Source organism: Diadema antillarum, unplaced genomic scaffold, assembly GCF_040938485.1.
Source record: "Diadema antillarum isolate AM-2024a unplaced genomic scaffold, OU_Dant_1.0 seq00002116_RagTag, whole genome shotgun sequence".
Lineage (NCBI taxonomy): Eukaryota > Metazoa > Echinodermata > Echinoidea > Diadematoida > Diadematidae > Diadema > Diadema antillarum.
Window position 1 is genome coordinate 80,346 of NW_027272757.1, and position 25,140 is coordinate 105,485.

The 25,140-nt window shown below is 36.5% G+C and overlaps 1 long non-coding RNA gene across 1 annotated transcript in view; it reads left to right on the forward strand.

The window, feature by feature from the left end:
- LOC139713983 (uncharacterized) overlaps positions 1 to 25,140 on the forward strand; it is an 81,886-nt gene that overhangs the window by 10,748 nt on the left and 45,998 nt on the right. Inside the window, exon 2 of the long non-coding RNA XR_011709666.1 lies at positions 24,346 to 24,398. This is a non-coding gene — a long non-coding RNA (uncharacterized lncRNA). The remainder of the gene's footprint in view (positions 1 to 24,345; positions 24,399 to 25,140) is intronic.

Sequence of the window (25,140 nt, forward strand, 5' to 3'; positions counted from 1 at the left end):
TCTTCATTTCAAGATAAAGGGCCTTGAAGTGTTTTTAAGGGACTGTTTTACTGCACTGATTTACTTTTACAGTATGTGTGTGAAATGAGAAATCAATGAAAAAAATCCATATCACTGTAATTTTCATATGAATAAAGCTGAATGATGGCATTATTATGAAGTGCAGTCAGTTTATAATCATCATGAATCAAGAAAACTTCTGACTGCATGTGAAGTTCCTGTAGGATGTTTAATGCATACATTCACTGCCCTCATCAGGCGAAAACAAAAATAACCAAATTCATAACTCATGGGCATAGTTTGTAAAAAGTATTAAAGGGCTTCCTATACCAGTAACTAGAAATAAGCACTGAGAGGGAGCGCAGACCTCTGCCAAGCCACGCATTTTCACCCATACGCACATGCTTAAAATCGCCCTATTTCCCATTTAGGAGGCTTGTGTTTACCTTGAATCCTGATGCACAGTGCCTGCTGCAGAGCTCTCGCTTTAATGTGCTTAGAAATGCAAACCTCAGATATGTGTGCAGCTTGAACTCCTAAGTTCATTGACTTTTTTTTTTGGCAAACATAAGAAATCCTTCAAAAATTGATAAAAATTCCCAGTTCACTACCAAACTTTATTCATCTGTTCCTTGTGTTATTTCCAATGTTTCCTGTAAGTTTCATCTTAATCTGTTCTCAACTTTCTCAGTTATTTTGCAAACAGACAAACAAACCAATGCTAACAAACAAGAAACCAACCTCCTTGGAGGAGCTAGTAACCTATTTTTTAAACTTAAAGGGATAGCACAGTATTGGTGGAGATGAGAATTGGGCTTTTAACTTTTTGCGGGATACCAAGAAAACACTTATGAAATAGTATAGAGCATACCATTCAAAGAGGGATTCAAAGTTTATTTGCTGAAGATTGGGTTTGGAATGACTAAAACATCAAAAACAAAACAAAACAAAGTAAAACAAAGCAATCGTAAAAAAGTGTGGGTCCCACACTTTATTAGAATTGCTCTATTTTTGGATATCTCAGCCATTTCAAAACCACTGTTCATCAAATAAATGTTGAATTCCTCATGGATTTACATGCTCTTTCATATTTCATAAGAGGTTTCTCAGTATCTCACCAAAAAATGATAGAAATCTGAAATTAGGTCTCGACCAAAACTATACGATCCCTTTAAGCTCCAGTAGTACAAGGTTATTAAAGTTGACCCACGCAACTTTTGTGAGTTGCGTGGTGTATGGTTGCATTGAAGGTAGGAATATAAAATTCTTTATACTTTCTCCTTAAACTGTTCTCACAGCACAAAAAGAGCATGCTCGTTGTGTCCCCAATCTGTATGTGGTTAATTACTCCCTGTAACGTGAGAGGTAGGTATAGGCCATTGGGTCAAAGGTCAAGTGCACTCGAGGTTCAGAATAATAGTGTTGTACTTGAACGATGCTATTTGAAGCATGTATACACTTTTAGAACATGTCTACCACACACAGAGAATATGGTTTAATGCGTGAGTGAATGAGAGGGATAGATAGATAAATAGTTAGATAGGGAGAGATATAAAACAGACATGTAGAGAAAGTAACGAGATAGTTGAAAGAGGAGAGGTATATAACATAGTATCAATTTCAGTAAATTGAATTTTGTCAACCTCTGGTTCAGTCTGTTTTTAGTAATCTACTACTGGCGATGAAATGGATTCAGACTGTTTACATACCGGTACTGTGAGTTCTGTGACAACATGCTTTATATAGTGAAGTTCAATGCCATTTCATGTTCAAATAACTTTGATGAATTCAGATTCAGATTCAGATTCAGATTCATTTATTTTCCATTTAGGAAATTCCTTTTGTTGGCATATAGGCATACACATTGGAATATCTACATACATACATACATGTACATACATACATACAATTGTATACAAATATTCATGTACATATTATACGCAAATACAATTTTCAATTTATTCACAATTATACGAACATAATTCATACTCACAATACAATAAGCACATACATCAGTACAAGTTTATAATTTATTATACACGTAATTCATTAGATTTACTGATCAACAATGACAATAAGCTTAGATCAAGCAGAACAGCCAAAATTCTGCAGAAATCAGATTTTTAAAGGACAAGTTCACCTTCATAAACATAAGGATTGAGAGAATGTAGCAATATTAGTAGAACACATCAGTGAAAGTTTGAGGAAAATCAGACAATCCGTTCAAAAGTTATGAATTTTTGAAGTTTTTGTGCAGTAACCGCTGGATGAGAAGACTACTGCAGTGTATGTATAACTTAGATGTCACATGCGTACAACAATATAAGGAAAATATAAAGAGAATTTCACAAAACTCCATCTTTTGAAAAAAGTACACATTCCCCTGACTCGTTACCGACAAATGTTATGGGTAATATTATTCCCCCCGCCTTTAGAAAGAAGCAAGTCAAGTGCTCTTTTATTATGCGAAAAAAGTGAAAATATGTTGAATTTTCTTTTACATTTTCTTTATACTGTTGTACGCATATGACTCACATGCTGTAGTAGTCTCCTCATCCAGCGGTTCCAACACAAAAATTTTAAAAATTCATAACTTTTGCATCGATTGTCCAATTTTCCTCAAACTTTCACTGACGTGTTCTACTATTATTGTTGCATTCTCTCAATCCTTATGTTTATGAAGGTGAACTTGTCCTTTAACAATAAGGCAGTTATACGGTGTAATTTCACATTTACGCAGGGTATGTTATCACACACAGGGTGCTGCACTGAAAATGGTGCAGGCGAGGCAGCGATATAAAATAGTGGTAATGTAATATCTTCATCTTACCCAAGTCACCTATCATCTGTAAAATCAAACCTACTTTTTTGGTTTTGTTTTTTCAATGCTGGAATGAATAAGAAATTGTCCTGCCTGTAGGCCTACCATTCAATCATCTGAGCTAAATGACTTGAGCTGACTTCATATGGACCAACTTTGAAATTGGTTACTGCTCTTAATTGCTCTCCATGATGTACAGTAATAACCACAGAACATGCATCCTGAAATTGTTTCTTGTTCTGTATTGTAGGATAGCTGCCACATGAACTCTCATTTTTATTAGTATTCATGTGTATTTATATTAGTAACCTCAATATGCAAATAGCTGCCTGGTTTAGTAGACCAATATGATTCAAATATCAAGTAACAGATATCAAGAGCTGTGGCAATGATTATTCTATAATGTATGATGTGGCGATACAACATTTGCTGCTGTGATAATTTCTCTGGTCATGTTTTCCCCAAGGACTCAGGATGAGTGTTAGGGCTGCAATAGGGTTTTAGGTTTCGTTTGATGTGAGGATTAGGATTAGGATTAGGGTTATGTGTTTGGGTAGGTTTCGTGTTTGGCTTTATAGTGTGCAGATTTTCATGGGAGCAATCGTCGCAGGAGCAAATGTTATGGAACCGTACAACTTTGAAGATCTGTCAAAACACATGGTGTGTGATTGCCCTTTCTTTATGATGGGAGAGGGCTATGTAAGCTGCTAAACAAAAATTGTCTAAACAATACATCTGGGAACCTTGTGAAGTCCTCATCATCCAAACGAAGAATGCAAGGTGGAAGCAACTTGGAAGTTATGATAACTGCTAGACAGCATTTTGTCCCTTTTTTGGAAGCATTTTCCCCTTCAAAAGTAAACAACTTGCACGCTGAAACCAGACAGTAGTGTTGTATTGACGCTACTGTGATGTAAAGCATGTGCTGACTTTACCAGAGGTGTTGAAGCGTAAATGGTTGATTTTTATGTGTGTTGGTACACCCCCAAAAAGGGTTAAATTTTCTATATATATTTTTTTTATACCTTACCCTCTTCAGTTTGGGGATCTTTTGTACGATGTGGCCATTGTCAGGTTCAAAGTCATCTGAGCGTGATAGAGTGAGTAATTGTCGACAATGGCCGCGGTAATCCATGTTTTCGTTGCCTCTCTCAATTTTGACAAATTGGAGCGGAGCTGATGAAAAGAAGAGTGCGGCCCAATTGTGGTGCACCCTGCAAAGACGAGCTCATGTCTTTGTGGCGCATGTGCCAATCAAAAGTTTGTCACAATCAGGTAGACTCCTGATAGAAAAAAAAAGTTAACAAAAAATGAAAAATGAAGAAATTTTGAACAGAATGCTTGGGGGAGACCGTGGGGGTAAGGAAATGTTCTTGTTGGTCACCTTGTCAATATGCAGTGTAGAGTACTCATAATTGCTAAAATAGAAAAAACTGAGCAGTAATAGGAGCTAATAACTGAATTTTACGTGCTTGTTGTGTGGTTATGAGAAGATATTGCAACTCCTTTGAGGAGCTTGAATGTACAAGTGTAGCTTAAAATTGATTTTGAAGCATTAAAAAAAATTGTTTCAAAACAAAACAAAAATATATGCACATTGTATTAAAGCATTGCACTTTCACAATTCCTTGTAGCGGTGCTGTCTAGCCATTGTGTTGTATTAAGACACAATTTCAATTGCATTGCTTTGGCACAAGTGTGTGATAAAGTCATCATGGTCATTGTGTTTGAAACAAGTGTCATTTCTGGTACTGTAAAAGTGGTTTCTTTCACGTACAGAAACTTTCGCGGTTTCCATCGGTGCGGACTTTTTCGCGTGTGTTTAAATTCGCGGTCGTTAATGATAGCGTTGTACAAGCGACGAGTTCAAAACATTTTTGTGTGATGTTAAATTCGCGGTTCAACCTCAAAGTGCGAAAAGCGCGAAAATAAAACCACAGCGAAAGAAACCACTTTTACAGTAATTGTTTGGATTGATATTTGTTCCACTTGTTAAGGCCTTTATTTCATTTTTGTTTTGACAAAGAACCTTCTTTTTCAGGTTTTTGAATTTCTTGTATAAATATTTATAAGGATATGATATGTAGGCCCACATGTTCAAATTTCCTTGTTATTGAAATACTCCACGAGTTGGAAATGGACTAGCATTTTGCACAGGGATGGCAATATTTGAAGAGTATTATTGCAAAATGAGCTACGTAAGAGCCATTTTCAAACATTTTAATGTAAAGTCCATAATCAGATAGAGCAAAATTAAATCTTTCCAGGACCTCCTTTGTGACATAGCAAGGAATAAACTAGAAGGTGTGATTAGAAACATCCTGTATTTTCTTATTATTTTCTTTGTTTTTAGCAGTTTTAATCACAAATATCTCAACTTAACAAGAATGGAGTTAGCTCGTTTTGCGATAAACTCTTCATTTTCTAAGAGTGGCAGGTGATACAAAATTGAATTTCAATCGAATGATTGGAAACACCTCTTTTCCCAGTGTGACATACAAATTTCTATTCCACTGTAATTGAGGCACACATACAGTGTATGTGTGGTGGTGTTCTTTTGCTAACCTTATGTGGATTGAGTGAATGCAGCAATATCATCAGAAACATCAGTGAAAGTTTTGGGGAAATCAGACAATCCGTTCACAAGTTATGAATTTTTAAAGTGCCTGCTTAGTCACTGCTGGATTGTGAGAAGACTACTACAGTGTATGATGTCACATGCATACAACAATGTAAGGAAAATATAAGAGAATTTCACATATCTTTATTTTTTGAAAAAAAGTGGACATTTCCTTGACTTTTTACTAAAATATGTTGAGGGTAATATTATTCCCCCTGCCTTCTGAAAGAGGCAAGTCAAACATTCTTTTATTATACAAGAAAAGTGAAAATATGTTGAATTTTCTTTATGTTTTCTTTATCTCATTGCAGCCTACACATGTGACATCACAAGCTGTAGTAGTCTTCTCATCCAGCCCTGACTGAGCAGACACTTTAAAAATTCATAACTTTTGAACGGGTTGTCCAATTTTCCTAGAACTCTCACTGATGTGTTCTACAAATATTGCTGCATTCGCTCAATCCTCATGTCTATGAAGGCGGACTTGTCCTTCTAAGAAATGTATCATGCAGTACACTTGTGCATGTACAAATTGTACTGTCTCTGTGTGTGTGTGTGTGTGTTTGTGTGTGTGTGAGAGTGTGAGCATCGATATTTCATGCTGTTCTTTTTTCTTTTTATAGTGAGATAAATATTTATGTCGAAACCGACATAATGCATGATGTATAGTAGACATGCATCTCCAAGTGCTAGTACTTGTACCCTGGAATAAGAAAATATCCAAAATCAATGTTGTTCAAACACTCTCCACACTTCATTAGCAGAAGCCAGTGCTTATTTATAAACAATGTCTAATGTGTCTCACCCTCCACCAGTCTGGATAATAGTCCCCTATGACCTTGGCATTCCCCTTGTAGGTCAAAGCCAAGCTGACCTTTGACCTCCAGAGCCACCCCCAAGGCTTGAGCCTTGCTCGGTCATACCTCCAAGGCTTTTCCTGACATGCAGGGCCATTATCAGTCTGGGGGTGCGATACTGTCCTCTCTGCAAAGCTGGAATGCATCGTGATGGCTGGAATTCCAGTAAATCTGCTTTAGCTTGGCTCATGAAAAGATTTCAGGGACATCACCAAGTACATGTAGGCCCATGAATCTGTACACATATGAAAGAAACTATTTAAAGAGTTCATATCTCTGAAAGTGAAAAGAAGAAACTTCATAGTATGGTAATAGCAGCTACATGGATGTACAATATATATAGGGCCTACATGTATGATCAAAAGACCTTCACTAACATTTACATTATGCCTAACCTTACCCATCAATAGTACTATAAAACTGGAAATTTTCGTGCAATTCTCGCAACCAGAAACTAATGCGAAAATAAAAGCACATGAATATTTCTGGTTGCCATATGTTCCAGTGTGATGTCTTGATTTCCAGTGTAATGTCTCGAGTTGCATGGAATTAAAAACATGCAAAATTCATCTTACCCGACCAAGCACGAGAAATTGCTCATGTGAAAATATCTCCTTTTATAGTATGCAGTCATCTTGGAGGAGTTTTTTAACCTTTTAGACACATACTGTTCTCTCTCATATGAAACAGAAATGAAGATAGGATTTGGCAAGCCTGAAAGATACACTTGAAGAGTTTGATCGCAAAAACCGATAAGTCCATATTTGCCAAATGGAGATATTTGCGATTAAAGGTCAGGAAAAATAAGGAGAATAATAAGAAAATTTTTGCTTCTTTTGACCATAACTTCAAAAATGTTCCTTTGTATCTAGTGACCAGGTATTACTTTTTACTTTATGACAGAGACCGTACTTCAAAATCTTCAAAAATGGACTTATCGGTTTTTTGCGAACAAACTCTTCACTTGTAGCAGCAGCAGCAAAGGAATGAATGTTACCTAAAGCAGTGCCATGATTATTAACACACTGACAGTATTTGAAGAATTTGAATGAAAAAAAAACCAAGATAATGCCATTTTCAAAGATTTCCTTAATAACATCATCAAATAGAGGAAAATAAAGTCTTTTCAGCGATACTGCACTCATTAACACCATGAAAATGACTAGAATATCTTTAAAGATATTACCAAAATTATCACATATATTTGTCATGTTGCCATGGTTTCCCAAAGTGAGGTAGTAGAAAACGATCGTTTCATACTGTATACTTTATTTTATGCCCCTATTTGTGTTGTGAGTGTGTGTGTACACGTATGTCTCTCTCTCTCTCTGTGCATATGTTTTACAAGATACCATTACCAAGTGTTTCTGGTGGGGACGGTATCTCCTGCGACATAGATCCATCAAAGCCTTGTGGTGTGAAGTGTTAGGCTCAACTCCAGTGAATACCTTGCATGCAGACATGTACGGGAGGTGGCTCAGTCTTTTGTAGTGCAAGTAGACCTCACATGTGTGCATGTGTTAGACAGAATTTTTAGGCCCATGTCAAAACTGGAAGACAACTCTCCTACATGTAAGCTTAAAATGGAAAAAAAAAAAAGGAATGGGGGGGGAGGGAGGACTTCATTCAATCTTGGAGACTGTTTTCTTTCTTTTGTTTCGTAAACTTATATAGATTAAAACTGTCATGGGGAGGGGGCTATAGTATGCAAAGATTTTTGAGATGGTGTGCATGTTAAACTACAACTGTAGCTGAAACTGGCAAATTATGGAAGACAACTTTCCATTTTTTTTTTTTTTTTTTTGGGGGGGGGGGGGGGGGGGCGGAGGTAGAGAGGGTGAACAACATCCAAGCTTGAAGACTTAAAAAAACAACAACAATTGTCTCACATATAATTCATGAATTAAAATGGTGGTGGTGGTGGTGGTGGGGGGGGGGGGGGGGGGTCTACAGCTGTATACCAAACCTGAGATTGTGTGGCTGTTAACTGAAAGTGCCATTTTCCACCTTTTTGGGCTGGGGGCTGGGGGAGCTCATTACAGCTTGCATACTACAAAATGTACTTTCTTGCATGTACGCCCTAATATTTGTAAACTGAAAATGTACTTGGTGTGGGGGGGGGGGGGATGACTCTACAGTACATAATACAAGTGAATGTCAAAGCTGCAAAAGTCATATTTTTCCTGCATGAAAATGTGAAAGATGTCTGGTAATTGGGCCTACATAATATTATAACATCATGCAAGTTGAATATTAACTACTACAGAGTGTATTCTACACTCCCAATAAAGATAAATGCTTGTGTAATAATCACTTTCAGTGCCTGCTAAGAAATGTCATATTGATGTGATATGCCAATACGTAAAGGGGAAATTTACCCAATTATACATGTGGATTGAGTGAATGCTGCAATATTACGTGTAGTAGAATACCTCGGTGAAAATATGAGGAAAATTGGATAATCCGATGATATAATGAATAAATCCTCAATAAGCCAAAAAGCAATAAAACACATTAAAAAAATGAACAAAACTCAAGAACCACAGTGTCTTGATAGTTAGGCCTACATTGTTTTGCAATAAGTGGATATGTTGTAAATGTAAAAAAAATTATGGTTATTAGTAGTAAGTAGTAATTCTTTACAGTACACATGTGTACATTTGTACTGGTAGCTTAATGGTCAATAATTGCTGTCGGTAGGCCTATATCTTTCTTGTAAAATATAAATGTTATGCAGAGCAAAATTTTGTCACAAAATTTTGTATTAACACACTAGCAAGGCATGTTAGTTTCTATTACTGTTCAAACCGAGATAGAACATTTTGATATGACAAATGGATTTCAAAATGTTCTGTAGAGTGTGGCATAAATTAATGTGAATCCTACACAAACTGCATTGTTGTGAATAGTACAATTAAAGTCACTTGAGGAGGCTGTAAAAACTTTTCTCTAAATGTGTGAGCACATTGACATTCATGTCATCAATGCGTCCAGAGGAATTACAATGAAGTTGCAAAAAAAAAATCTTTTTAGATCAAGTTTATTTCGAAAAAAGTAACACAGTGGATCTGATGTTTTAAAGACTGACGGTGATGCTATTTCTGTTCACATTTTGGCAGAAATAAGATGTCAGTTAATATTTGTTTAATAGTTCATTAATTCTTTGGGTTTTTCTTTTCTTTAATATGCATTGTGTGTACAGCTGTGCTAAATGAAGAAGAGAAAATCAAATTTTGCCCTAACTAAGCAGTCTAAAATTTCCATTGTTCCAATACCGTCTTCATTGTGTAAGGAGAGTGCAAGTACAATTTGTATTACTCCGATTTGCAGTAAGAGAAAATATATTTGGAGTGACTTGAGTGAAGACAATATATCAGAGGTCATGGGCCTCCTACCCAATAACAGTTAACTTTCACTTCTTTCCCATTTCCTCCTCCTCTTCCTCCTCCTCCTCCACCTCCTCCTCCACCTCCACCACCTTCCCATTCTCCTGCTCCTCATCAAATCATCTCTGGGGTCACGGTGTGAGGTCGTTGCCGTGGCTACCATGCATGCTGTCAGCAGATACTGTAACAATTTCTCATTAACCCTGGCCAGGTTGCCTGGCCTCAGGGGAGAACAGTTGGTCCTTGGGCTCCAGCTCCATCCCAGCCCCGCTAATATGTCCCAGACCTTTTAGTGACTCTGGTGGTACTTGCAACCCCAGGAACATACCTCCTCGGCGTTTGTATATCCATATTGCTAGTTATATGCACTCTACAAATACAACTTGTTAGTTGTATTAGGCCATCGCAAACCCGGGAACATACCTCCTTTGCTGTTGTATTAATATCCATATTGCTACTTATGTACTCTACAAAACATTTTCACAACTTGTATAAGGCCATCGCAGTCTACGGCTTGTGCCCTTCTTTTCTTGGGGGCAGGGGTTAGTGTTTAACATCATCAATTCATAATTCACACATTGACGTGGCATTTTTCGATTATGAAGGGACAGGAATGATTATTACAGTACTCCATTTTCATTCCAGATGTAAATAGCAGAAGAAGAAAAGAAGAAAAAGAAGACAAAAAATACTGTAGGTAAAGCTGTATGACTGAGAGAGTTGGATTTAGAATGCATAACAGTAAGGAGTAAAGTGTCCAAAATATTAGACGGGCCTGCAGCTTTGAAAAAGCATCTTTGTTTGCCTATAATTAATAATAATATTGATTTTTTTTGGGCGGAAAAATGCATGAGGAGCACAAGACAAGGAACTTTAACAGTTACTCAGCTTTACACTGATATGCCTAAACAGAATGGCATGTTTAACTGGGAGTTCAATTGCATTCATGTTGTTTTACTATGGGCCTATAACATAAAACAATATTGAAGATAGACATGGATAAGCTATGCTAGTAATGTTGATTAGTGTTCAAAGATATTTGATATGGTATTTCAGTGTTTTTTGAAATTGTTCATGACCTGTTGTCTGATGCCACTTTTTTCTGTAAAAATGTGATTCTCCATGAGAACAAATTATTCATTATGTTTGGACTGGACAGAAGTCTAGTGGGTAGGATACTGACAGTGTGTACTTGCCGCTTTTCCTCCAAATTATCCTTGCGGGGTCAGAGTTTATAGAGCCGTGACTTGCTGCAGGCTAACTGCCCAGGGTGGTAGATTTGAAACCAGGCTTGCTGTTTGAAAGTGAGAAGTTAGGATTGGGAATGGTTCATAGATTAGGCCTACATGTACAGTACGTGGATGTCATCATTTTTTTTTTTTTTTTTTTTTTTTTTTTTTTGGATGATGATGATGCTGGAATAGTTAAAGGTCTTGTTTACCTTTTGGAGCAGGGATTTTAAAAAATATTCAAGATATCACATTTGATGCATATGCATAGGTTTGTTTTACTACTAAACATGCTACCATATAAAATTTTTGCAATAAAGCCTAAAATATAAGGAAATATCAGTATTCTTCTCAATAAACCGTAACTGTAGATGGTTTAGTCTGGAAACATTTTCAGTATAACTATTGTTCGCATTTTGTATATTTAACAATACTTATCAGCGATTTTACTTTAATATTCAAATTTTTACAGTGGTTGTTTCTATCCCTAACTCATATTTTAGAACTGTTTTAAAGCTCTAATGCTGGGGTTTTGTTTCATCTGCATATGGTAAATTATGCCTTTAATTTGTGCATACAGCAGCTAGGCCTAAAACTTCACTGTCCCATTTTCTGCCAATTTTTGATAACTTGTTTCCATTGCTTTCAAAGTGTAAAATAGATTGTTTAGACCTACAGTTGAGAGTCATGATAAATAAATTCAGCCAAGGGAAAATGCAGTGTATGTCAGAAAATTTCTAGCACTGATATATTTGTGATTTTTATGAAATATGTATATATTTACAGGGAGCTTGCTTTGTCTTTTTATGTGAAGCTGGATGTAGGCCTACATGTAGGTCCTATGTTGAAAAAGAATAAAGAAAGAAGAATACTCTTTAAGGAGATCTGATTGACTGAATGGCTTGGCTTTAACTTTGTATTGCAGGAGAAGTTCTTCGGTAACCTTTTCTGTTTCCCATCTTGAAACACACATCTCTCCAGTGTGTATAGTATAGTATAGTGTTCAGAGCATGGAGCTACAGCAGATGTTCAGACTCGGAGTGTGATATAAAAGAGACACACATTTTCAGGTAGGCCCATCACAAGACATGCTTCTTCACAGCTTATGTCAACAATGAAACTTGATTTACATAGAAGGTGATAATATTTGCAGAAACAGCCTTAAACAGACCAGAGTAAGGCACACTCCCTTCGATTAACACATTCGATATGTGCCGGATCACTTGAGCCTAGAGGTAAATATGGAAATAAAGAAAGTTAGCCTTGAGCGAAGTCTAAGTAGTAGTACCCGTGGATTGGGGTTCTTGCCCCTCCAAAGGTATCACACATGATGACCTACGCTGCCAGGCCTCATCCATGGATGGGTGCGTTTTTGTTGCTCCCCTTAGTATCTGTGGCTGTTACAATTTCACTTCTTGTGTGGTCCCCACGCAAACAGAGTTTCAGATGTGGACACATATCTCCTCAAATCAACATTTTTTTGCCTGGCAAAGCAAACTGCGCCCTCCCCTTGTTTCTTTTTTCTGAAGAAGAAAAAAAATTATGAGGGATTTCAGATTACAGAAATTTGATGCATACTAACTTCTGAGATCCTTTCATTGTCATGTTTAGAGTCAGGTGCTATTCAGACATAATATATTTGTATGGGTACGGCTGCATTACTGTAAATGACATTCTAATTACTCCTAAGCTCTGTCAATCAAACAGACAATATTGTCAAAATGTTTCTACACAAGAGGGCTTCCTATTTCGCTGATGTACTGGTGCAAAATGAATACTGCTGGGCAAGCCGAGTCCACCTCCTAAATTGCATTTTTGAGGTCCAATTTAGAAATGCACACCCAGAGCCAAATGAAAACTGAGACCACAAATCATCCATTACTGGCACAACAACAACAACAACAACAACAACAACAACAACAACAACAACAACAACAACAACAACAGCAATTTGAAAGAAAAAATGTGGCAGGAAAATATGAATTGATTTTTAGCATTAAATGCAACCCAAACATGTTTGTGAACGAAATCTCATGCAAATCTGAAACCCCTTTGTGATGCTTCTTTATTTACTTGTCACTCAATCCTTAGGCCCTATATCTATCTTACATGGTGTGCAAATGTACAGTGGTGTGAGGAGCTAGCATATCTTGTTCAGAATCAAGACAACATCCTCATCAGCTTTCATATTATTTCTGTAATCAATTATGAAATTTATGATTATTGCAGAGGACTTACAGTATATTAAACTTGTGTGTAAAATGCCTCTCATATCTAATGCATATTTCACTTCTGTTGCTCCAAACAACAGTGCAGTATTCATCTGTGTTAGGTAACTCTTTCATGGAAACAGTTAGGAAATAAACATTAACAAAACAAAACTGAAACAACCCAAACCCATTTGAAGAATCTCTCTGATATGAAAGAATAAAAATCTGTCACTGGAACTTGGATGAACTCTCATTGTTATACATGTATATTCTCTTATACCTGTAATTACCCCACATTGGAACCCAGAGGATGCACAGTGTGCCATAATTGCACAACTCTGTGATACTGAATTTGACATTCATGTACAGCTAGTATGTTTCTTCATCCAGGGTAGCCTCTTTACCACAAGACCCCATCATTATTTTTACAGTATACTCCACTTAATCAGGTGGTGTCGGTAGAGCATTTGTTACCCGATTAAGTGGAGAACCCGATTATGCAGAGAGCATGTTTCATTCACATCACCTATATTGTCGCTACCACACAATAACATGCACCCATCTTTATGTCACTACGGCTACAGCCTGTCTGAAGTCACACCATAGCCTTTGCAGAAACCTAATTTCTCTCATCTTGCTTTCAAGGAAAAGGACATACGAACCTAACAAAATTATCGTGTTTGAATACTGTAACCTGCTGATGACCAGCTCCAAAGGATAATTGATAATCCACACCAAGGCCTTGCTTGTATGAGTGCAGACTCACCATTCATGAATGTGCAATGTTCTTCGGACAAGTCACATAATGTTAATCACAAAAATTGCAATCATTACCGTATGCCGTGTGTGTGGTGTTGCCGTGATGTCGGTCCCTTTTTAAAAGAGAAAAATCTAAGTTGATTAACATTTTTTTTTCCATTCTGAAGAAAGGTTGGAGTCTCAGTGGAGCTATAGCTTCTTCTTTTCTTTACTTTTTTCTTAAGAGCTGGCTAGACAAATACATGTATACTGTAGGACCTTGATTATGCGGCCATCAATTATCCGGATTCTCTGTTATCTGGACGGCGACTGGCTTACATTTTTGTTAATGTTTTCATGTATTTTCAGTCCAAATCTCACTCAAAACGAACACATGTTCATTCAACCAGTATCGTGCAAATACACGACAGGACATATTCCAATCATTCACTGGCACTGAGTGCACAGCAGTAGTTACAGTACACTTTATCTGACAAGTAGCATTATTGATCCCATTGGCGGTCAATATCAATCAAACAAACAATACATGAAGGGATATTTTACCCCATCTCAACCAAATATCATCCCTTTAAAGATAATATAAAGTTGTGGTACCTCAAAAGTTTCCCTGAGTTTCCTTGTCTTATCTCGTTTGTGTTTCAGGTTATTAAAGTACCTTTCATATAACTAACACTGTGAGACTTACTTGCCCCAAAGTGCTCTCATGTCTTAGTAATCATGCAATAATGGTTTCGTACCAGAGCAGAGCGGGCTCTGAAAAATTCAAACGAGCCGTTAGTTTGACTCGACGCGGTACCGCAACAATCAATGTACACGTATTGTACGAAACCATTATTGCATGATTACTAAGATATGAGAGCACTTTGGGGCGAGTAAGTCTCACAGTGTTAGTCATATGAAAGGTACTTTAACCTGAAACACAAACTAAGACAAGGAAACTCAGGGAAACTTTTGAGGTACCAAAACTTTATATTATCTTTAAGAAGCTTTTTAAAAATATTGCAAGGAATTTAAATTTGATATGAATATTGCAGGGCTCAAATAAAAAAAATAATTTCATACTCCAAATAATGAAGTGCTATTTGTACAGATGATAATAGAATGATACAGCACCAAATCACATGAAAGTGGTGACTTTGAATGATGGATTACATGATATGAACTTTTTTTTTATGGTGATGCTGAGTATGAGGAATTGTTATCACTCATGTCAGGCGCTATAAACCTGCTGCTATGTTATGCCTGGATATGCACCGGCATTGATTGATGCCCGTATGTCAAAGGTCGCCAAGTTCATGATTCTGACCTACTGTGTTCGTGTACACAGTCATATTGTGTTTGCACGTATTTAGTGACCTTCTTGCGCAAAAGGACAATGATTGCATACTTGCACCGAGTTCGCATAACATTCGTGCCATTTTGCATCCGTTCCACTCCAGACGAAACGTCGACGGGTAGTACGATTTATGCCTTTGGCTTCGCGCCACTATTGTTTTGACTCGCTGAATATCTATGTCGGCAGTGCAGGAGTATCGTCGCTTCACACAGTCGCAATATCATATCAAGCGAAAATAGAATGTAATGAGCTGAGAATTCCATGTTTAGAGCAGCAAGTTTCATTAACTGTGTACCCAGGGTATAGTAATTTCTGTAGAGCTTGTTTGGAAGCACATGAGGTTTTCTTCCCACGTCTATGTGAATCATTTACCGAGAGTGCATAAAAAGAAAATATATATCACAAAGGTACTGCGTAGCCATTTAGATACTGCCCTTTATTTACTTAGGCATTACTGTCAAGAAGTGAGCTATCACTCGAGAAAACTTTTTAGGGAAAAAAAAGACAACTTATGAGATAATTTCTCAATAATAAACTTATTGTGATTGTTTCAGTGTCGGAATTATAGTAGAGTCTATATACCAAATGGTTCACAAATGTAATATTTCATGATTTGGGACTAGAAAAATTTTGTGAGTGGTTGAAAAACTTGTTGGAGAAATTCAGTGACGGAATGAAAAATGTACCTTTTATGAGAAAAGTTTATGACTTCCCACCTAAGAAACAAGATGCAAGGTGCTACATATACTGTAAGCACTTTCCTGATTGCCAGGGGGATGTGACAATAAAATTCGAGCAAGTGTTTTGGAACAAGGAGAAAAAAATGCTTGCCCAAATTGGGCAAACAAAAAGTTTTAAAGTCACCTTTTTCTTTTCACTTTTCCCCCTTCAAACCTACAAAGTTAACTATACAGAGGCTTAAAGGTCCTGTTTACCTTTGGGAGCAGTGATTTAAAGATTTTCCAAGATATCACATTTGATGCATATGTGTAGGTCTGTTGTATGACAAAACATCCTACCATATAAAATTTCCACAATAAAACCTAAAATATAAGGAGATATCAGTATTTTTCTCAATAAAACATAACTGTGTACGGTTTAGTCTGGAAACATTTTTATTATAGGCCTAACTCTTGTTCATATTTTGTGTATAGTTAACAATACGTAACATCGATTATTTCAGCAACTTTCTGACACTTACGTGAAAGAACCCCAGTGCAATGCAATGCTGACACTCAATCGAAACAAGTTTTTTTTTTTTTTTTTTAACATAAATGTGTGATGTTTATTCAAGTGATTGTGTTTTATTGAACCCTGACTTACTTGTACATGTGATTTTCTATATCATATTCTAATATTTTGGACTTTCTTTTCAGGTAAGTAGAATTTCAGTTCAGGCAAGTGTTGTGCAACAATTTGTAAGTCTGCTTGCTAGACTGGGCAAGTAATTAAAAAAAGTTATGCACAGTAGCACCCTGCAAGATACACATTTTTGGTCCATGAAGCAAGTGGAATTTGTGGACAGACATTGCAATATAGGCCTATGCTGCAAGTGCAGTAGATCTGGTATTCTAGCATGTCCACAGAAATAAGTTTTTTTTTTTTTGAATTCAGATTGAATTCTAGAATAGTTCTTGCCATATTGTATATTTTCAAGGGAGAAACAGTCATAAACATTTATCTCTGTAGGACTTGTTCCAATATTGATCAAATACGCACTGACAAATTTATATGATATGGGGGAAGTAGATACTTTTTTGTGTGTTTTAATAATTATCTTTAATAAAAGTTACTGTTTCTTTCTTAACCCGTTGAGGACGAGTCCCGAGTATACTCAGGCAAGGGTCTATGGGAAATGTGTGTTGTAGCAAAATCAGCCCGTCCTCAATGGGTTAAACTTCATTAGTCAACAATCATTGGATGATTCATTGGTTTGATATTTACATTTTTTCCTGCGTATAATTGATGTACAAATTATGTTTTCAGACTTACAACCTGTACCCTGTTGTGGAAAAACAGTTCTAGCTCCACAGAGTATTCATAGGCACTGAATCCTTACCAAACTGGCTGTGTTTTTTCATGTACCACCTTGGGTAGAAAAAGAAATCCTATCACAGTCACATGCAGCAGAGAGAGAAAAAAAATGAGTTTAGTATTGTTATATCTTCCTTTACTCTGTCAGTCTGCATTATTGGGGATTTACCATGGCGATGAGGGTTATTTTCAGTCTTGGAGGAGCAGGATTTGGTGACTGGTGTAATTTCCACCACTTGGTCACCTGCTGGGCACGGGGGCACATTATCAGCGGAGCGCTGGCCCTGTGGGGTCAACCTCTACCAAAATGAAGTTTGTAGCATATTCGGCAGGGGTGCGTGCCAGTCAAGACATTCTTGGCAGAATTTTGAAGAAAAAAAAGTGGAAAAAATGAAGAATAAGAAAGAAAGAGTGAGAGAAAAATGAGGGAGAGAAAAAAAAAAGTAGAGAAGCAAAGACAGATTTTTGACTATCGGCTTGCCCTCTGTACATAACCTCTATGGCAAGGAATTTCTGAATAGCACAGCGGAGTGTGAGAATGTGACTCTGTGTGTGTGTTGATATGTGTCAGAGGCCGTATGTGTATGTGAATATAAAAAGTTTGTGTGTGTTTGTGTGTGTGTGTGTGTGTGTGTGTGTGTGTGTTAGTGAAAGTGAGGCAGAGAGAGAGAGAAAGGGAAAGAGGAGGGTAGGTGGAGAGGAGAACAAGAAAGCCAGTTTTGCTTTTGTATATTGTGTGAACATGTTCAAAGCCGCAATCGGAGGGATATATGGATTTCAATTTTCTTACTCAAGGGATATAGCAAGCATGCAGACGGCTAGACTCTTGTGACAGTCTTTCTTGTGGTTTTGCGAAAGTAAACAAAGAAGAGTCCAATTTGGCGACATTTGATTTCTCCCATGTTATGAAAACAATGCTGCCAGGTAGCATGTTTTCATAATCATTTATTATTTTCTTCTTCACAAAATATGTTAAATATGTGATTTATTATTTTTTCAAGTTTTATGATAAAGTATTGTTTTTGAAATACAAAGACATGTACGACCAGTTATTTTTCACATGTGAAGTATATGTTTGTAGGCTTATAATACTTTGTGCAAGAAGCATGGTTTGTGAGTGATAGTAATTCATTTGTTCAACTTCAAGAAGCATGGTTTGTGAGTGATAATTCATTTTATCTGAATCTTGATATGTCCATGTTTTTATCTTCAAACAAAAGTATAAGTTTTTGCAGTTAAAACAAGTGTGCTTTTTTAATTGTGTATCACTATGTTTTTTCTGTAATATCTGAAGTGGTTGGCAACCCTGTGGGAAGCATCTTAAAGGAAATTAAAATCTATCATGAATTTCAATGAATCTCTGTAAAGGTGAAATTGATATGGTGATGATGTATCATAAACCAAGAGCTGTTCATCATTTCTTTTTTTTCTTCATGGTTACTGGCAATAGATTTAAAGTTTTTATGTCTCTTTTATTTGATATCGAAAGTATTTTATTTGAAACAAGGTATGAACTTGATTTGCTAGTGGAAGCATATCAGATGAGATCATTTATATCTGTTTAAGTAACTTGTTTTTCAAAAACAAGATTGTGTGATTAAATTGTTTGAAATTTTTGCCCAAATGTTTCTTGTGTAATAATAAAGTGTCAACAAAAATGAGAAAAGCGTGTTGTCCCTGTCTTCAGTGACATAAGCCTATAGGCCTACTGTAAGCCTATTCATTTAGATTCTTCTGACTTACAAATATGTTGCTGCAGTTACATTAAAATCTTGTATCAATGAACTCATGATTCACTTTAAGTTCACACTGTACATTATTATTTTGTAATATACATGTGTGCTAGATGAGATATAGATGTGATCATAAGAGGTCACTGCACTTTTGATGTAAAAAAATACAAAATGACACATTTCATCTCCAATGGCAGTATGGAATGTTCAATGATAATTTGGCATGAAGGGTAGTCAATTAAAAGTGAAGAGTCAAATTTGCATATTCATATCAGCTGCTTGAGAACTGTTTAGCAAAAACTAGTGAGTCTTTAAAATTGTGTAACTTCTTTGCATTTGATCCAATTTTCATTTTTGTGTTTCTGAAATTTTACTCTCTTTTCAGACTAACTTTTAACTTTTAACTAAATTTCCCTTTGTATACGCTGTCTCATTTCAAGGTCAAAGTTCATTCTCTACTATCATGGAATGCCAAGCAATTAGGTCCTATATCATTTGGTAAGGGGATAGAAATGCGTATATAAATGATTAGTGGTATCAAATGACAAAGGTGTAGGGAAACAATGTGAGGTTATGGGCTATACAAATTTAGCTAAAGGTATATTCATAACTTTCCCTTTTCAACACATTGATCACACAATGTTGTCAATTTGTCTTACATGCACTCTCAAAATTTTACAGTTTATAACTTTTTTATGAGTCTTTTTTTTTTGGCCCAAATTTTCCGTAATCTATTTCTCTGGTTTTTCTGTTTCATGCACAGAAACATATTATCACGATGGAATGTCCATGTGACGTATTAATGATAATAGTTGATATTTTCAGAGCTCCTTTTCCACTGGATACAAAGCACTATGAGATATCAGCCCTGGTCACCATAGTAGATTTGAAGAGTTTGTTCGCAAAAACCGATAAGTCCATATTTGCCAAATGGAGATATTTGAGATTAAAGGTCAAGAAAAATAAAGAGAATACATAACAAAATTTTCGCTCCTTTTGACCATTACTTCAAAAATGTACCTTTATTGTAGTGACCAATATATCATTTAAAAGGTATTATTTTGTACTTTATGACAGAGACTGTACTTCAAAATCTATCAGTTTTTGCGAACAAACTCTTCATTTCTATACAAATCACCAGGTAGTGACAGTAAAGTCCAGTGCATATGCCTATACATATTATTCATAACCTTTGTATTATACTTCTTCTTTTTTTCTTGCTGTGGGAACTTTAAGATTATTTTAATGAGATGTGAATCTGGGTGGGAAGATTTTTGAAAGGGCCTTCCATGTCCTGTTTGTTATTGTCATTTATGATTGTGAAAGATTGTGGAAAAGAATAGGCATATGGGTTATCGAGTCAGTTGTTCAAGAATGGTCTGGTGATTCAGTGAGTAGTTTGCTTTTGCAGCGCCAATTTTGTAAAATAGGTTACCAGATAAATCTAGAGCTGAGACAGACAGGAAGCAGTTTGCAAACTCATTTGAAACTTGCCTTTTTCTAATATTTTGTAGGTCTTATGATGTGCATAGATAGTTTTCTAGATTATTATGTACTATATGAATTCGAATGGCTATTATTATTATGATTATGATTATGATTATGATTATGATTATGATTATGATTATTATTATTATTAATATTATGATTATGATTATGATTATGATTATGATTATGATTATGATGATGATGATGATTATTATTATTATTATTATTATCATTATTATTATTATTATTAATTATGTGTATTATCATTACATTTTATTAATATTAATAATAAACATACAACTGTTAGTTGTATCAAATGGACTAATATGAAAGAAGTGACTGTGCAGGAGAGTCTAGGTAAGCCACCAGGGTTAGCCTGCAGGGCAGTGGCCCCTATTCAAATGATTCCCAATTGTAACAAACATGGTAGTGAGCCTTGGGTTACAGTGTACCAGGGTGGCTGTCATTAGCCTCTATCCAGTCTGACCCCAGTGTGGAGTCTCGGCCCCTCTTGCCAGCCTGCCGAGGGGGGTTTCAGACGGGCAGATGCCTCGTTTTAACACGATTACTGTGATATTATGTTTCACTAATGCACTTCTCGTCATATGAAGTACCAAAGTATGATGTCATATCCATGCATCGCCGTGGAAACTTTTTGTAAACACCGTCACCCTTACTGTTGCTAACCTTGCGCACACTCCATGTAGTTCTTACCCAAGCCCTAACAAAGGACCGTGACATCATCACTTTGGTACTCTGTAGAGGATTGCACATAGCATGGGGCTGTGAATTCAAGGTGATGTTCAGGCTTTTTAAAAGCTTCACAACCTCAATCAAATTCCAGAGGTCAAACTGTGAAAGGCATTATTTACCATTTGCAGATGAAACAAAAATGAAGTTCTAGTACTTCAAAATAGTTCTAAATGTGAGTTAGGGATAGAAACAACCACTGTAAAAATATTAATCAGTATAATCAATGTTAATTATTCTTAAATGTACAAAATGTAAATAGTAGTTATAATAAAATTGTTTCTAGACTAAACTGTCTACAGTTATGGTTTAGTGGGGAAAAAAGTGATATCTCCTTATATTTCAGCTTTTAGTGCAATTTATTTTTATGGTAGGATGTTTTGTGATACAACTGACCTACATGTATGCATCAAATGGGATATCTTGAATATTTTTTTTTTAATCACTGCTCCCAATGGTAAACAGTAGGCCTTCCTGAAAAAGACTGCAAACATGCTTCAGAACTGAAAATGACTTGAATGGAAAAATTATTCTGAACTACATCTTGCCAATCTTGATTTACAGGGCTTGCTTTGGACACACCTTATTCAACTTTACCTGCAGAGTTCACAAAAGAAAAAGAAAAAGAAAAAAGCTCAGACTGATTATGTTAAAAAACAAGATCATATGTAAGTCTGAAATACTTCTGTGGTTCACCCTGGCTCCTTTGCAAATGAGAAATAATATTTCCCGGACCTTCATAGGAAAGTGAGCTATAATAAGTGTGATTTGACCTTTTCATTGGAGGCTATCATGAGTAGTGGATGTGAAATGGGAGTAGGGTAGGGAGAAAAGGGCTACTGTATGTTTCAGAGTTTTGCCATGAGCAGAACCTGTTGTCATTCACATCACCTGCAAAACAACCAATACCGTTATCATTTTCACCTACATCATCATCTTCCTCAGTACCAATACTGTCATTGTCATGACCACTTTATCAATGTCATCAGTATCATTCAAAGAATCAATTATGCTACCCAACCACCATCTGCTGAATGCATCCATCACCATCATCATCATCATCCTCCCCATCAAAATCATCGCCAACATTTGTGTCATCCTCCTCATCATACATGTTGTATACACTGGTATCACTACCCCAACCACTTATAATCATCTAAAACTTCAGTATTGCTATCATTATTGTATTCGTCATCCATGTTGGTGAAGTCAATAACATCATCATTTGGAATGGCCCATCAATATCATTGACAACATCAGCTTTGTTGCTATGACAACCACTGGTGCCAGCACCGTCAATAGCGGCCTGTCATGAGTATCATCAGAATATCCCTGACACTATACCAACAGCGACACAACATTTGCACCTGCGACAATTACTCCAGTCTTTAATATTGTTGTTTAGGACTTGGGATTAAGGCTGTGATAAGGTTTTAGGTTTAATTTGATGTGAGGATCAGGATTAGAGTTAGGGTTATGTTTTGGGGTAGGTTTTATGTTTGGCTCAGCATGCAGATATTTCACGAGAGCAATTTTTTGTAGGAGCAAACATCATGGAACCGTTACCACCACCACTATCATTATCTTCATCCTCCTCCTCCTCTTCTTCTTTTTCTTCTTCTCTTCCTCCTCCTCTTCATCTTCATCATCATCATCATCATCATCATCACCATCATCATCATCATCATCATCATCATCATCCTTATCAACATCATGGACTGCAATGCCAGAGCTGTCATCTGTCTGTGACAGTCACAAGGGTCTGGAGCCAAAAGTTGGATTATATTTTTGGATACAGTCATGTTCATGTCTGACTATATCTCACAATATCTATCTTTGAAAATATTGTCTTTCCAGTTCTCACTTCTATTGAAAATTTAACCTTGGTTCTCTGACTGGGTGAATCTGTTTCCCATTGTGGCAATTCAGCACCTACATAGCTTACATTTGCAGATTTGCAGAATTTTCTCCCCAGAACTGCTCTGCTCCATCAATGTCAAATTTCAAATATATTTTTGTGTTTGTTACCTTTCAGTGTTTGTCATTCAGTCTTTATGATTTTGCTTACTCTGCTATTTTTTGACAGATATCTTCTTTATCTTGATAATAATTGTTTTTACCATGCTAATGTGCTTCTCACACTTGCCTATAGGATGTTTACACTCTGTGCGACTATTATGAGGAAAAATGATTCACTTCTATTCTGCTTCAATGACAGAAAACTGCATTTAAAGATTGTTTTTTTTTTCTCAAGGAAGGCAGTTGTTGGATTTAATATCAGTAGTTCAGCTGATATTCATGAAAGTACAAAAATACACAGTAAGAACTTGCCACCATGTTTTGACAGTAAAATTTTGACAACCTGTGCTTAAGTTATTGCTCTATCATAAGTCCAGTTGTGCCGTAAAAAGAGAATACCCTTAGTTTAATTGTTTTGTTTTGTTTGTTTGCTTTTATTTCTGCATTCAATCAGATGCAATTTGAATACAAACTTCAAAAAGTACAAAGACGAAGAATAACAAGTGCAGTGAAATAAATCGATAACAATACATAAATAGATACACATAGGTGATTGCATTGAGCAATGCAGATACACGGAAACATAAAATAAGATATACAGTATTTTTCAGTAAACAACAGAGATCATTGAATGCAGGAGACCACCATCATAAGCGATTAAGCTTGAAATGGATGGAGGCCTCTTCTGTTGCATCCAATTATTCATTTCTTATTTACACTTATGATTTTGTTTTGCAGTAAAGTGTCATAACAATAATGCAGTAGAATCACAATGTCCCTTTCATCTGGTAGGACTATACCAGAGCAAATATGCATTGTAAGAGTGGGAAAATAGGGGGAATGTGCAGCACAATTATGAATATGTCACAGAAACCTATGACACCTTGTTGGATTATGTCAATGTTCTGTGATATGCCTTTGATAATTATGATATTTTTGTGTTTTTAAATGACTTGTGAGTCATCAATTTTGAGCCCCATTTGATGATTTTTTTTTGCTTTGCGGCCCCCACAATGCATCGCAAACAGAGAGACCTACGTGTAATATTTACAAAAACGTCAAGTGAGGAATCAAATTGTTCTTTTGTTGCGTTTGTCTTTCAGAGGAAGCATCAAAGATGGGGAGAAAAGTGTGACGTGCCGAAGTCCACGTACTGGTGAGTACTGTCAACAGTCCCTACCCCTCTCGTAATTCACGTCATGACTTTCATTTCCAGGACAGCAGGCGAGAAGTTATTGCCCGATCCATGCCTAGTTGGCGTGTGACTTTTAGGGTTGTCTGCGCCTTGATAAACACTCATCTTCCTGTCAGAAAACATTTGAGCATAAAGTATGTTTGGATTTCCAAGTGGAATGTCCCAAGTTGCATTATTGGCTCCCTAGATGTGCGAGATGTGGATTATGATACAGATTTTTATATTTCGAGTTTCCTTCTTCATTCTTGTTGCGTTTTTTGCCGTATTTGTTTAACCCTTACTGCGCTTTCTTTGCCGAATGGCTGACTGATAAATTGCCCTTCATCGACATAAATAATCATTATGATTAGTGATTAATTTGGTGCTTATTGACATCGGTGTAGGGCAGTTTGTTGATCAGCAGAGACTCCAACCCCAAGCACCTTCTGATCTGGAGATTCTCCCGCCTGAAACCCCTAGCAAACGGGATACTCCAACTTGATGTGCGCAAAGTTCCCTGTGGCCGGGGTCCAGGGCCCACTTAATTGGGCTCTGAACGCTCTAGGGGTCTAGATGCTTTCTCGTGCTATCTAAGGCTTATTTTACAACATACAATGGCAATAAGTTAGAAATCATTTCAAGAGCCAGGGCGGGAGAAATTATATCTCAAGCGGGAGAGCGGGAGATTTTGCAAAAATGGGCTTTCGACGGGAGATCTCCCATC